At 45.8% G+C, this 12,235-nt stretch overlaps 1 pseudogene; it reads right to left on the bottom strand.

Annotated features, from left to right (window-relative positions):
- Positions 1-9,099: 9,099 nt before the first annotated feature.
- Positions 9,100-11,790, bottom strand: LOC130600380 (interleukin-8-like; annotated as a pseudogene).
- Positions 11,791-12,235: the final 445 nt, after the last annotated feature.

Here is a 12,235-nt window from a genome sequence, read left to right as displayed (position 1 = left end):
AAGTGGCTTTCCAGATGTCAGAGAAGGCAGAAGAAAGCAATGCAATGTAAGATCCTGCTGCTACAGCTGATAGTTTGAAACCCACGGGACAGAAGGGCCACTAGGGAGTTTCTCACTGAATGGGGCATTTGTCACTGCTATTTTATCACTTGATCACTCAGGAGCATGGCAGAAAGAACTACAGACAGGTAGGAAATGAGTATTTGATCCCTACTCTTTGACAGACTGAACAATGAGAGGTGAGCACTTTGGAAAGCAATACAAACCTCAGCTGCTTTGAGATCTTCCCCTCCTGGTTACTTTAGAGCTTCTGTAACTTCCTGTAGGGTGGCAAAAATGAGCATTACTCAAGTGCCTCAACACATCTGATGGACATAGAGCCACTGGCAATTCAGTGAGTTCACAGCCAGCTGCAAGGGGAGAAAAGTCAGCTCCCAGTGGGAAGCTTAACCCCAGGATGGGTGTGCGGAACCCAAGTAAGCCCCCTGCAGTCTACAGGAGCCTGTATTCTGCTTTAACTTCAAGGGGGTTGTGCTTAAAGGGAAACATGTTTGGCTGGGTGGAAAGAAGCACAGCATCTGCTGCAGTACGAAACCAGTACATTTTATAACAACACATTTGTCTCCAGATGAATTTGCCTCATCCTTATAACCTAGCCTTGTTTTCTGTGATAGGAATCGTAGGAAAGCAAATCAATGTGAACAAGGATTGTCCTTGCTCTTTATTGCTTCCTCTGTAACTGGATGTTAAGTGTTCAAGTTTTGGACATAGAGAAAAGTATCTCTGAACTTTGAAAACTTCTGGCTGCACAAAATAGCTTTTCCCTCTGTAATGCCAGAATTTTGAAGTCCACAAGGCTGTTGTGGATAAAGAAAGTGTAACATCACTCAGAAATGCAGAAAATATTACTTTGGGTTTAGTGATACCATCTTCCAACTGTTGCTCTTCAAGGGAAAAACATCTTGCTGTATTGATTTCCAGGAAAAAATAATGTATTTTCTCTGGCTTATCCATCAGATGAATGCAGAAATTTAGAGTAGTAAAGGCCTAAAAAGCTGTCCTGTCTCTGAGAAAAACAAATTCAATTATGCAAGTTTGCAGACATTAAAGACAAAAGAAATTAGGGATGAATGTAAGCTGGACAAAGGTGCATTCCAAAAAAAAAGGGAGAATGGGAGGGTTTACTTACAGAGAGGTAATTAAATAAACAATAGTCTACCAATGGATGGACTGAACAATATGACAACTAAATATGTATGTATGTACACACACACCTGCTTAGATCAATGGCATAATATGAAATCACAGAGTGATGCAAACAATCAAAATTCTATTCCCAACTGGCTATTCCCCCACGTCATCACATGAAGGTATTTAAATGACTGCTGTTACTGATTCAGGCATAGGGGGAAATCAGGCCATAAGGAAAACCAGCGGCTTCCAAATGACTGTGGTACTGTTTGTCAGACACAAATTCAGAGTTCCCTTCCCTCCCCCACCCCCATTTCTAAGTGATGGAGAGTAGTTCAGTGTGTCCAGAAGGTCAAAGGAGGTGATCCTGCCCCTCTGCTCTTGTGAGACCCCACTTGGAGCACTGTGTGCAATTGTGGTATCAGCATGAGAAGGACTTGGAACTGTTGGAGCAAGTCCAGAGTAGGCCATGAGGATGATCAGGGGCTGGTTCCCTTGCCGTATGAATACAGGCTGAGAAAACTGGGGCTGTTCAGCTTACAGAAGAGAAGCTGTGTGGAGACCCCATAGCAGCCTTCCAGTATCTGAAGGGGGCCTACAAGGATGCTGGAGAGGGACTCTTGACATCAGGGACTGTAGTGATAGGACAAGGGGTGATGGGTTCAAACTGAAACAGGGGAAGTTCAGGTTAGACATAAGGAAGATCTTTACTGTGAGGGTGGTGAGGCACTGGCACAGGTTGCCCAAAGAAGCGATGAATGCTGCATCCCTGGCAGTGTTCAAGGCCAGGCAGGACAGAGCCTTGGGCAACATGGTCTAGTGTGAGGCATCTCTGCCCATGGCAGGGGTCGAAACTTAAGGTCCTTTCCAACCCAAACCATTCTGTGATTCTATGATTCTATGATGCCCAAGCCTGCTGTACTGACACAGAACATAAGCTTCATATTCAGGAAAAAAAATTATAATGTTGTAAATATCTCATATTTCAGACACTAAAAGGTATTCCTTTTCTGACAAAGTTCATATAGAGCAGAATTACCCTTATCTTTACAGCTGCCTAAACCCCTTTGCCTGCCATCCAGTTCAGCTGAAACAATTTAAATCAATTTCCTTCACACTTCTAAAACATGCAAGTAACAGAGGAGCCAACAAGGAGAGGTGCCATGCTTGACCTCGTGCTCACCAACAGGGAAGGGCTCGTTGGAAATGTGACTCTCCAGGGCACCCTTGGATGCAGTGATCATGAGATGCTCTAATTTGAGATCCTCAGGACAATGAGAAGAGCATGCAGCAGGCTCACTGCCCTGGACTTCAAAAGAGTAGACTTTGGCCTCTTCAGGAACCTGCTTAGTAAGGTTTCATGGGATACAGCCCTAGAGGGCAGAGGGGCCCAAGGCTGTTGGTTGATAGTCAAGGATCACCTGCTCCGAGCTCAGGAGTGTTGCATCCCAACCAGAAGGAAGTGCAGCAGGAGGGCCAGGAGACCTGCTTGGATGAACAAGGAGCTCCTGAGGAAAATAGAGAGGCTTATAAAAAGTGGAAGGAAGGACAGGCGGCCTGGGTAGAGCACAGGGATGTTGTCCAGGAATCTAGGGACCAGGTTAGGAAAGCTAAGGCCCAGTTAGAATTAAACTTAGCTAGAGGTATTAAAGATAACAGGAAGGGATTCTACAGGTATGTAGCAAATAAAAAACAGACTAGGGAGAATGTAGGCCCCCTCAGGAAGCTCTCAGGAGAACTGGCTACACAGGATTTGGAGAAGGCTGAGGTTCTGAATGACTTCTTTGCCTCGGTCTTCACTGGCAAAGGGCTGACCAAACCACCCAAGTCTTGGAAGGCAGACACAGGGACTGTGAGAATGAAGACCTTGGGCCCACCGTAGGAGAGGAACTGGTTTGAGACCATCTTAAAAATCTGAATGTGCACAAGTCCATGGGTCCTGATGAGACCCATCCGCGGGTCCTGAAGGAGCTGGCAAATTAAGTTGCGAAGCCACTGGCCATCATATTTGAGAAATCATGGCAGTCAGGTGAAGTTCCCAACGACTGGAAAAAGGGAAATATAACCCCCATTTTCAAGAAGGGGAAAATGGATGACCCGGGGAATTACAGACCAGTCAGTCTCACCTCTGTGCCTGGCAAAATCTTGGAGCAGATTCTCCTGGAAGGCATGCTAAGGCACATGAAAAACAACAAGGTGCTTGGTGACAGCCAGCATGGCTTCACTAAGGGGAAATCCTGCCTGACCAATTTGGTGGCTTTCTATGATGGGGCTACAGAACTGATGGACAGGGGTAGAGCAGTTGATGTCATCTACCTGGGCTTGTGCAAAGCGTTCGACACTGTCCCACATGACATCCTTGTCTCTAAATTGGAGAGACATCAATTTGATGGATGGACCACTCAGTGGATAAAGAACCGGCTGGAAGTTGGGGCTGTTCAGCTTGGAGAAGAGAAGGCTGCATGGAGACTTCATAGCAGCCTTCCAGTATCTGAAGGAGGCCTATAGGGATGCTGGGGAGGGACTCTTCATTAGAGACTGTAGTGACAGGACAAGGGGTAACGGGTTAAAACTCAAACAGGGGAAGTTTAGATTGGATATAAGGAGGAAATTCTTTCCTGTTAGGGTGGTGAGGCACTGGAATGGGTTGCCCAGGGAGGTTGTGAATGCTCCATCCCTGGCAGTGTTCAAGACCAGGTTGGACGAGGCCTTGGGTGATATGATGTAGTGTAAGGTGTCCCTGCCCACAGCAGCGGGGTTGGAACTAGATGATCTTAAGGTCCTTTCCAACCCTAACTATTCTATGATTCTATGTATAAAAGAGTGGCACAAAAGCTCTGCAGGTTTTAATGGTGTAAGGAAGGATAACTTACTTTTTTTCTGTATCAGCAAATATTAAGTTTCACCTGTATTCAGAATGATAAAAAATGTGAACTCATTTAGGAACACAGCTATGTAGTTCAAATTCAAATGTGAAAGCAGTTTTTTAAAAAGAGGTGTTTCTCCCAAGATAGCTTATTTCATACTGGGAAGTGTCTAAGACCAGGAACCCTGTGTTGTCAGGGGAAATTGCATTGATAACCATGTTTCTGCAAGTCTTCCCTATTACATAGACTGAGTTGTATCTTAATAAAAGTAATTTCAAATGCTCATCTGTTACCTTACACTGGGTTTGTTTCGTATTCACCTTTTTGTGACTGTTTTGACTTTGAACACTTCCGGTGACACATTTTTCAGCCCTCTTCCATGTCTCTCAAGAACTAACAAAAATCACTAGTCCAGTATAAAGATTAATAATTAGTTATTAAACTAATTGAAGTCAGCAACACTAATCTAGGAACACAGCTAGGAACCCTGAGTAGGCCCTGTTCTATAACTCCGGGATGATTTAGGATGCAGTGGAGTGGAAGTACCACAAGGTGGGAGGCAACCCCAAAGGCTTTTGACTGGAGCCTGTAAGGACAGGATAAGGGGGAATGTGCTCAAGCTCATAGAGGGGAGATTGCGGTGAGATATTAGAAGTGCTTCCCTGTGATCTTTAAGGTCCCTTCCAACACAGACTATACCACGATTCTGTGATTTGAGAATCTCCGTCACTCTCCACTTCTCCTCCTTCCAGATCTCTGCAGATGCTTGGAGAAACCGATCCTGAAAGTCATCTGCTGATGATGCTGTCAGTGGGCAGCAGATGAAACGCTGGAGAGAACAAATGTGGATCTTTTGTCTTGGGACGTGCCTGTCAGTCCTGCCTCACATCAACCAGGCGAGGCTTGTAGATGGAGGAGTGTGACTGGGACGTGAGAACCAGTGGTGTCCAGGTGGGGCAGGATTAACAAACTCTAGAGTAGAAGAGGCAGCTCAGCTGTCCACGAAGTAAGTTCAATGTAGAACAAACCTGAGTTCCTAAACAGTGGCTTGTTTTTCCAGGCTGCTTTTGCTAGATACATATCACTATCACCAAGGTGTTAAAGCATATTTCCCATTTCACTACTGTGAAGTCTTTTAGAGGGACACGTAGTTACTGGCAGACACTTGCTTCCTCAGGCTGCAGTTGCTCTTTGCTTAGGAATTCGTCCAGTGTTCACATAAAAGTAAACAAAGGAGCTGAATGTTGCTGTTGGGCTCCTACTGAGCTGCAGACTTGCGTGTCCAAACACCGGCCTCTTGCAACGCTGTGTGAGAACATTTGCAAAGCACTTCCCCTTCAGTGAGGGGTTATGTTCTAGAGAAGCGTGTGTTGTCAGCCTATGGATCCCTTGGGAATGGGATGCTGCCTTTCAAGCAGAGAACTGGGGAGACCTGCAGTGCATCAAGGCTGTCTCAGGACGCTGCGATCCAGCTGTGTTGTGAGTCCAGCCTGGTGCTGGAGAAACCGCAGTCCTGGATGCTGTCCATACGTGTAGTACTGACCTGCAAAGGGGAGGCAAGGCAAAGGTGAAATGGTTTTGAGTGTAAAGGGGGAAGCAAGGTGAACGTGATGACTATAATCGTGAGAGATGTCCAAAGATCCCTGGTCTGTGGTAAGGATCTTGTTCTGTTGTTTGCTGGTAGAGCAGAGATGTGAATTTAAAGAGCAGCTGGAAAATCAGCCTGTTGATGCTACTAGAGTTACCTCAAGGCCTTTAAGAAAGTTTAGTCTTCCCGTTCCCTTCCCTGTGACTATTGTAACATGCTTTCTGTTTCTCCTTTACTTTAGCAAATGCCTCCATCAACAGGAGGTGAGGATTCTCTGGCCTAATGGATGTAGGAGATCACACAAGATGAGCTGAACAGTCTCCTCTGGCCTTGAAAGCCTGTGGCTCCCCCATTTGTTTTCTCCTCTCTCAAGACAAGGATCACTGTAACCCCAAAGCTTACGTGGCTGTTGATGGGATGACCAGAGGCGCAGTCCTTGTGGCACAAGTGCAAGGGAGCTGTCAGGAAAAGTCTTGCTGCTGATGGTGCTCTGCTGTGACCCTCTCTGCCCCCTCCCCAGTCCTGTGTGTGTGAAAACAGACAACAAAGCCGAAGTCTGTAAGTCTGGCCGCTGGGCAAGGTCTTGTTGACAAATCGTGGTGCTGAGAACTTCCTTGTGGGGCATCAATCACTGCCCAGGATGGTGTGGCTGGGAAGGGATGAGCATTCCCTCTTGTTCCTGATGTGGGCAGAGAGGACAGGCACCAGAGCAGTCTAGAGTACAAGTGGCCTGTTGTCCAGCAGGCCGAGTATTCATAGAACCCTGGAGTGGTTTTGGTTTGGAAGGGACCTTCAAGATCACCCTGTTGCAAGTCCCCCGGTTCTGCACTGCTCTGCCAGTCTCGACTGTATTTGCAACACTGGTAGCCAGTCACAGTCTGTCTGTGATGGACAGCCAGCCACTGGCCTCTGGCTGGCAGAGGGAGAAGTGAGGCTTCTGGCACCATCCCAGGGGCTTCTTCCTGGTGGCAGGAACAGCATTTCCTCCAGCCTGCTATAGGATGGAGTACCTGATAGGCAGTGAATGATGCTGGCCTTGCATCCTCCGTGGCTCACACCAGAACTGCTGCCCACTCATGTTTCTCTGTGTTTCCAGGTCACAAATTATGACAGGTCTGCCACCGATCGAGCTGTGGAACTCAGTGGGTGAGGAGGTGCGTGTGTTGACATATGTGCTTTTCATCACTGTTAGAGTTCACGATTATACAGGCTTTTTATTGTTTAGGAACTTGCTGATGTTTCTTGCTAGTGGTTTGTTCACCTTTGCTCTTTCTGTGTTCTGTCACCTTCCTTTAGGTGGTGTCCATCAACAGAACTCTGGTGGCACGAGGGCTTGCATAAAGAGCATAAAGGGCATGAGGGGCTTGCTAGCTGGCTTTACTACTAGCGGAGTAGGTGTCAACCCTTGATAACACTTTCTGCAGAGAAACAAGAAGGAAGAAACTGTTTTCTGCACTGTTACAATTATTTTGGCGAGATCTTGCCAGAAGCCCCCTTTACACCCGAGTGCGAAGTCTTGTGGTCCATTGAAACATGCCAACTGTTACCATTTCACTTGAAACACATCCGTCACCTCATCTTGGTGAAAGGCGCGGTGTTAAAATCCATCAGGACAGGTACCGTGGCTTTAAAGCAAAAAATCCTCCCTGGCCTCTCCTCCAAAGCTGAATGGAAAGACCTTCAAAACCTTAGGGTTCACTTGAACCTACAAAATGCCTCTGAAACTGTGGTTGCATTTTGTTCAGGGTCTGTAGTTCCCCATGAACTTAGCATCTGCTTTTCCTAGAGGTTACATTGCTTGCCCTTGTTTAATGGGCTCTGCTTATGAAATTAGTCATAGAATCACAGAATCAACAAGGTTGGAAATGACTTTTAAGATCAACTCCAACCATTACCCCGTGTCCTCGGTTCAGATGTGACATTATTTTTCTCCTTCTTACTAGCTGTGCAGTGCTGTGATTTCAGCTTTAGTCTGAGAACAGCGCTGGTAACATACCAATGTTTTAGGTGCTGCTAAGTAATGCAGCAGCTTTTCAGTCTCTCGTGCTCTGCCAGTGAGGAGGAGCACAAGAAGCCGGGAGGGAGCAGAGACAGCACACGTGACCTAAACTAGGCGAATGGGTATTCCATGCCACAGCACGTCATGCCCAGTACATAGACTGGGGGAGTTACCCGGAAGGGACCCGATCACTGCTCAGGTAGGGCTGGGTGTCAGCCGGCGAGTGGTGACCAATTGTACTGTGCATCACTTGTGTTTATTTTTTATCCCTTCCCTTTTTAGATTTATATTCTCTCCCCTTGTTATTTCCCTGATCATTATGATGAGGAGGAGGAGTAGTAGTAGGCTTGTATTATGCTTTGGTTATTGGACTGTTCTTTTCTCAACCCTTGTGGTTTAAATTCTTTCGATTCTCCTCCATGTCACTGGCTTTTGTTTGGCCACCGTTGCACTTTGAGCTGATGATTCCAGAGAATCGTTGAGCATGGATGTTTTCTACTACTACTGTCTTCCTAACTGTGCTGGGACTCCACCCCATGTATCAGAATAGGAAGCAGGTGCTACGCAAGGGCAAATGGGGTACCAAAAGAAAGGTCACAAATTCCCATTTTGGCAGTCAGTTGTGTCAGTTGTGGCTTTTTGATGCAGTAAAGAGTTACAGCTCGGGGGCTGATCATTACAACTCTGGCATCTGAGGGGACGATGTGCTTGCCTGCAAGGTACTTAAGTAAGGAGCCTTGCCCTGCAGCCCACCAGTCCCCAGGCACCGGGAGTTGCCTGCAGAGAGGAAAGGGAATGATTTACTTTACCCTAAGAGTTTGTTACTGCCTTCAGTAATGTCAGGCTACCCTAACAGGGTGAGTTATTGTACTAGGTATGAAACATTTCCATTTCAGTTCCAGAGATCAGGCTGAGGAGGTTAAAAAGCCGTGAAAGCAGACCGTTTCCAAATAAAGCTCATGAAAATGTGAAATAACAAACAGATAACAAAGAGATTTTTTAATAGAAAACATTTAATAATACATTGTTAGGAGTAATGACACTCTCACAAGCAAATTCTGTGTATACAGGGTGGAGGTTTTTCCCTTTAGCAGAGTAAGGAGCTAGTTTAGCATACAACCAAGTCCTTGTACAGAGGAATGAGTCTGTGAATAGTTCTTAATAAATTAATAGTAGGAATGGAGAATCCAGCAGAAATTAAATAAATTATCATTATTTTCTCTCTTGTATCAAACCTACACAATAAATACATTTATAAATACCATGGAAATCACAATAAATAAATCTTACAGATTCCATAGGACAGATACTCCAAGTGAGAAACCCCAGCTCTCAGCACAAGGCTGGCTGTGGTTCAGGAACCTGCTGTTGACACAACATACTGGCGCGCTCCAGGGGAGCAGGAGGAAATATCAGTTTGCTGGGTTTTAGCAAAACGGCGTAAACGGGCCGTGCTGCGAGTGCCCTGCACTTCCCCAGGTGCGTTCGGCTGAAGTGGTTGCCAAGGATCCTTCACTTCCTTTATCAAACCACTTTTCCTATTCAAGCATCTTCAGTGTCAATGAGCAGGCGACACTGCCCATTCCAAAAGGCTTTCTTAAATAGATGCAGTGAAATCAATCAATAACCAAATCCGCAGGAAACAGAGCAACGCTGATGGAGGAGGTGGCAGATGCACCCTGTTCGAAAGATGCTTTTCCCAAATGCTTCTCTCAAGGGAGGAGAGGGGGCAGGTCCCAGATTTGTTTGTCCTGATGTTTCTCAGAGTGGCGAGTCAGAGTTGAGTTGAGCCCTAGGAAGAGGTGAGGGAAGCGAATCATTTAAAGGGAGGTTCAAGGATAGTTACCACCGCTTAGCATTACCAAACAGTTGAGTGGTCTGTTTGCCACTCTATGGGCTGTCCTGAGGCAAAAGCAATTACTGAAATCCTAGTGTGTGCATATCCGGTGCCCAGCTAGGAAACTGCTGCTGCAGGAGTTTCTGCATTTTCTTGCATCAGGAAACTCATTGTTTCAGAAATAGGATTTGTTAACATACGGGACTGTAAGAAAGGAAAGATGCGTTTTTTTAAGCCTTATTTTTCAAAGGGAGCCAAACATTTCCGAGTTCCTTTCCTTCCAGACCAAACTGCAGGTACTCAAAGGTTTAGTACTGACGCATCCGCTTGAACAAGGACCTTGCGGCAGTCAGACTCTAGACCAATTCTGAGACTAATTCTGTAATTAATCAGCAAGTTTCCTTGGGTTTTTATATCTGATGAAGAGAAAATGGGAAGTACCACTAAGAACTGGCCTTTTGGGGAGGTTTAGCCCTCAGCTGCCCAAATGAAAGGGAATGGGACTTACTTGGCCAAAATTGCCTTTATGATTATCTGCACCCAGGGAGCAGTGGGCTCCAAGCACACCTCTCTGCCATCCTTCAGAGTAGCTCTGCAAAACAAAGATTAAAGAGAAGTCAGGAAACCACTGCATGGGTCGGTTTTACTCACAGAGTGTAATACTGCATTTGTAGGTGAGTGTAAATTCCCCCCAGCTGCTCTAGGTTAGGCTTGGCCGATTTGGTTTATGTGTTCCACAGCAGAGGAAACTAAAAGCAGCCAGGAGCTGTGTGACTCTGTGCCTGCTCTCAAAGCAGCCACGCATTCCCCACATCTTCTTCAATATATATGGGTACTTGAATTGGTTTACTTAAGTGACTGAAACCTCCAGCGCTGAGGATGCCTCAGCAGGACAAGATTTCAACCTTTCAGTCCCTCCTCTGTGCTATTTAAGACCAAATTAATTTCATTTCTTTCCCTGTGTCTGCTTGTGGGAACTTACTTTTTCCCTCTGAGACTGACCCAAACTGTTTCCCAGGAGTATTTTTGCTTAATAAATAAAGGTAGCATTTAAAGGGCACTGTTGTCTCGTGTATCAAGAACTGCCCGGTCCTTGAAATTAATGTTTTACCCCCAGAAATATTTAATATGTCCAATGACAGATAAGTAATGATCAGTTTGGGAATACCTAAGGTCATAGAGACGATGAAGAACATGGTGTATTACTTAAAAACCGCCTCTCTCAAAAGAATAACCAAATCTGACCCCATCATGTCATGGTTATGAAGTGTGAAAGCCCCAGAAGCAGGAGGAAGGTGAAGAAGAAGAAGGTTCTTGCAGAGCTACTTACATGACTTCAACATTCTTGCAGTGGGGGCCGCTCTGTGTGAGCTTCACATCTTGAATGGACTTAGGAGGGATGAACTTGGAATGAGTGGCTATGCACTGGCAACGTAGCTCGGTTCCCATCCTGGCCAGGGTCCTACCTGTGAGCAGGAAAGGAAGGACATGGTTGGAGAGGTGCTCCTACCCATCGCTGGGTCAGACATAAAGCTCAACTTCTCTGGTTTATCCACATTCTCAGTTAAAATACAGTATTTGTCCAAGCTGCCTAAATCAGTCCTTATGGAATAAAGATGAGTTGCTTGTTTCAAAAGGGATGATGCCCAAGTACATTGAAAACTAAATGAACACATCCTTTTAAAGTAAACTGCATGGCTTGTGTTTACTTGTACTGGCCACACTGTACGGTTATGGCACCATTTCAACATGGGCTTGTCCATGGTTGTGTGTTCATATCTGTTCTCTGTTCCCAGCTGTATATTACTTGCTTGAGGCAGTATGATCATTAAGTAACAAACATGAGGTCATAAGCTGTTCATTCTTCATATGTGGGAAGGAAGTGAAACATTCAGACACTTAAGAGGAGATCCTGTCTCTCTCTGCTAACGCTTGGAGTGAAAAATAGAAGCAAGGCAAATTCAAGCTGCATCCTTAAGGTTTTCCCACAAGATGTCAGTAACTCATCTGCACAAGGGCTATGTGAAGCAAACCTTCGGATGTAGAGGAACATGCAATCTCCTGAAAGAAACTTCCCAAACCATGCAAAGCTACCTAGTGGCAAGGAGAAGCATCTGGAGATGCCTGCACAGCGCTATGGTCCTCGAGGATTCACTCACCCTGAGAGACAGCCACGGATATCAGGCAGAAAGCTTAGACAGCCACGAGTTTGCCGTTCATCGTTGGGCAATGAGCCGCTGCTGATAATTTGTGGAGCTGTGAGCTCTTCTGTCCCGGAGGGTTGCTGATGCCTCTCAGGGCGATCCATGTGGCTTATATAGGGCTTTGCGCCCCTCGCCTCTGCTGGGCTAGCATGGGGATTGCGTGAGAGGAATTTCCCAGATGCAGTACAAATGAGTCACATGACTGTTGTGAAACGGCTTCCTAGATGACGAGGAATTATTCTGCGAGAATGATAGAATGTGTTAATTTATCAAAATATGTAAATAATAGCCATGCATTCCTATGCCTGGTGTTGGCTCTTGGAAATGCCGTGCTTTTCCTAATGCATACCCTGATTGAGTAACACAGCTCTGTGATGGCCTCAGTTGCATCCGTGTTATAACTTTTTATCACAAGGGAATAACTCTTCCTGTAGAGGCCAGCTCTGTATTTGAGACAGTGAATTTCTCATCTCCATTTCTGCTGATAGCTTCCACTTACCTCATCTTAAGCCACTGGAGTGGAAGCGTGTGCTGAAATCACTGACAAGA

Source organism: Pezoporus wallicus, unplaced genomic scaffold, assembly GCF_028554395.1.
Source record: "Pezoporus wallicus isolate ANWC-B61680 ecotype Strahan unplaced genomic scaffold, APGP_CSIRO_Pwel_v1 contig_13223, whole genome shotgun sequence".
NCBI lineage: Eukaryota > Metazoa > Chordata > Aves > Psittaciformes > Psittacidae > Pezoporus > Pezoporus wallicus.
Note: the sequence above shows the minus strand (reverse complement) of the source record. Positions and strands in the feature narration are given on the sequence as shown.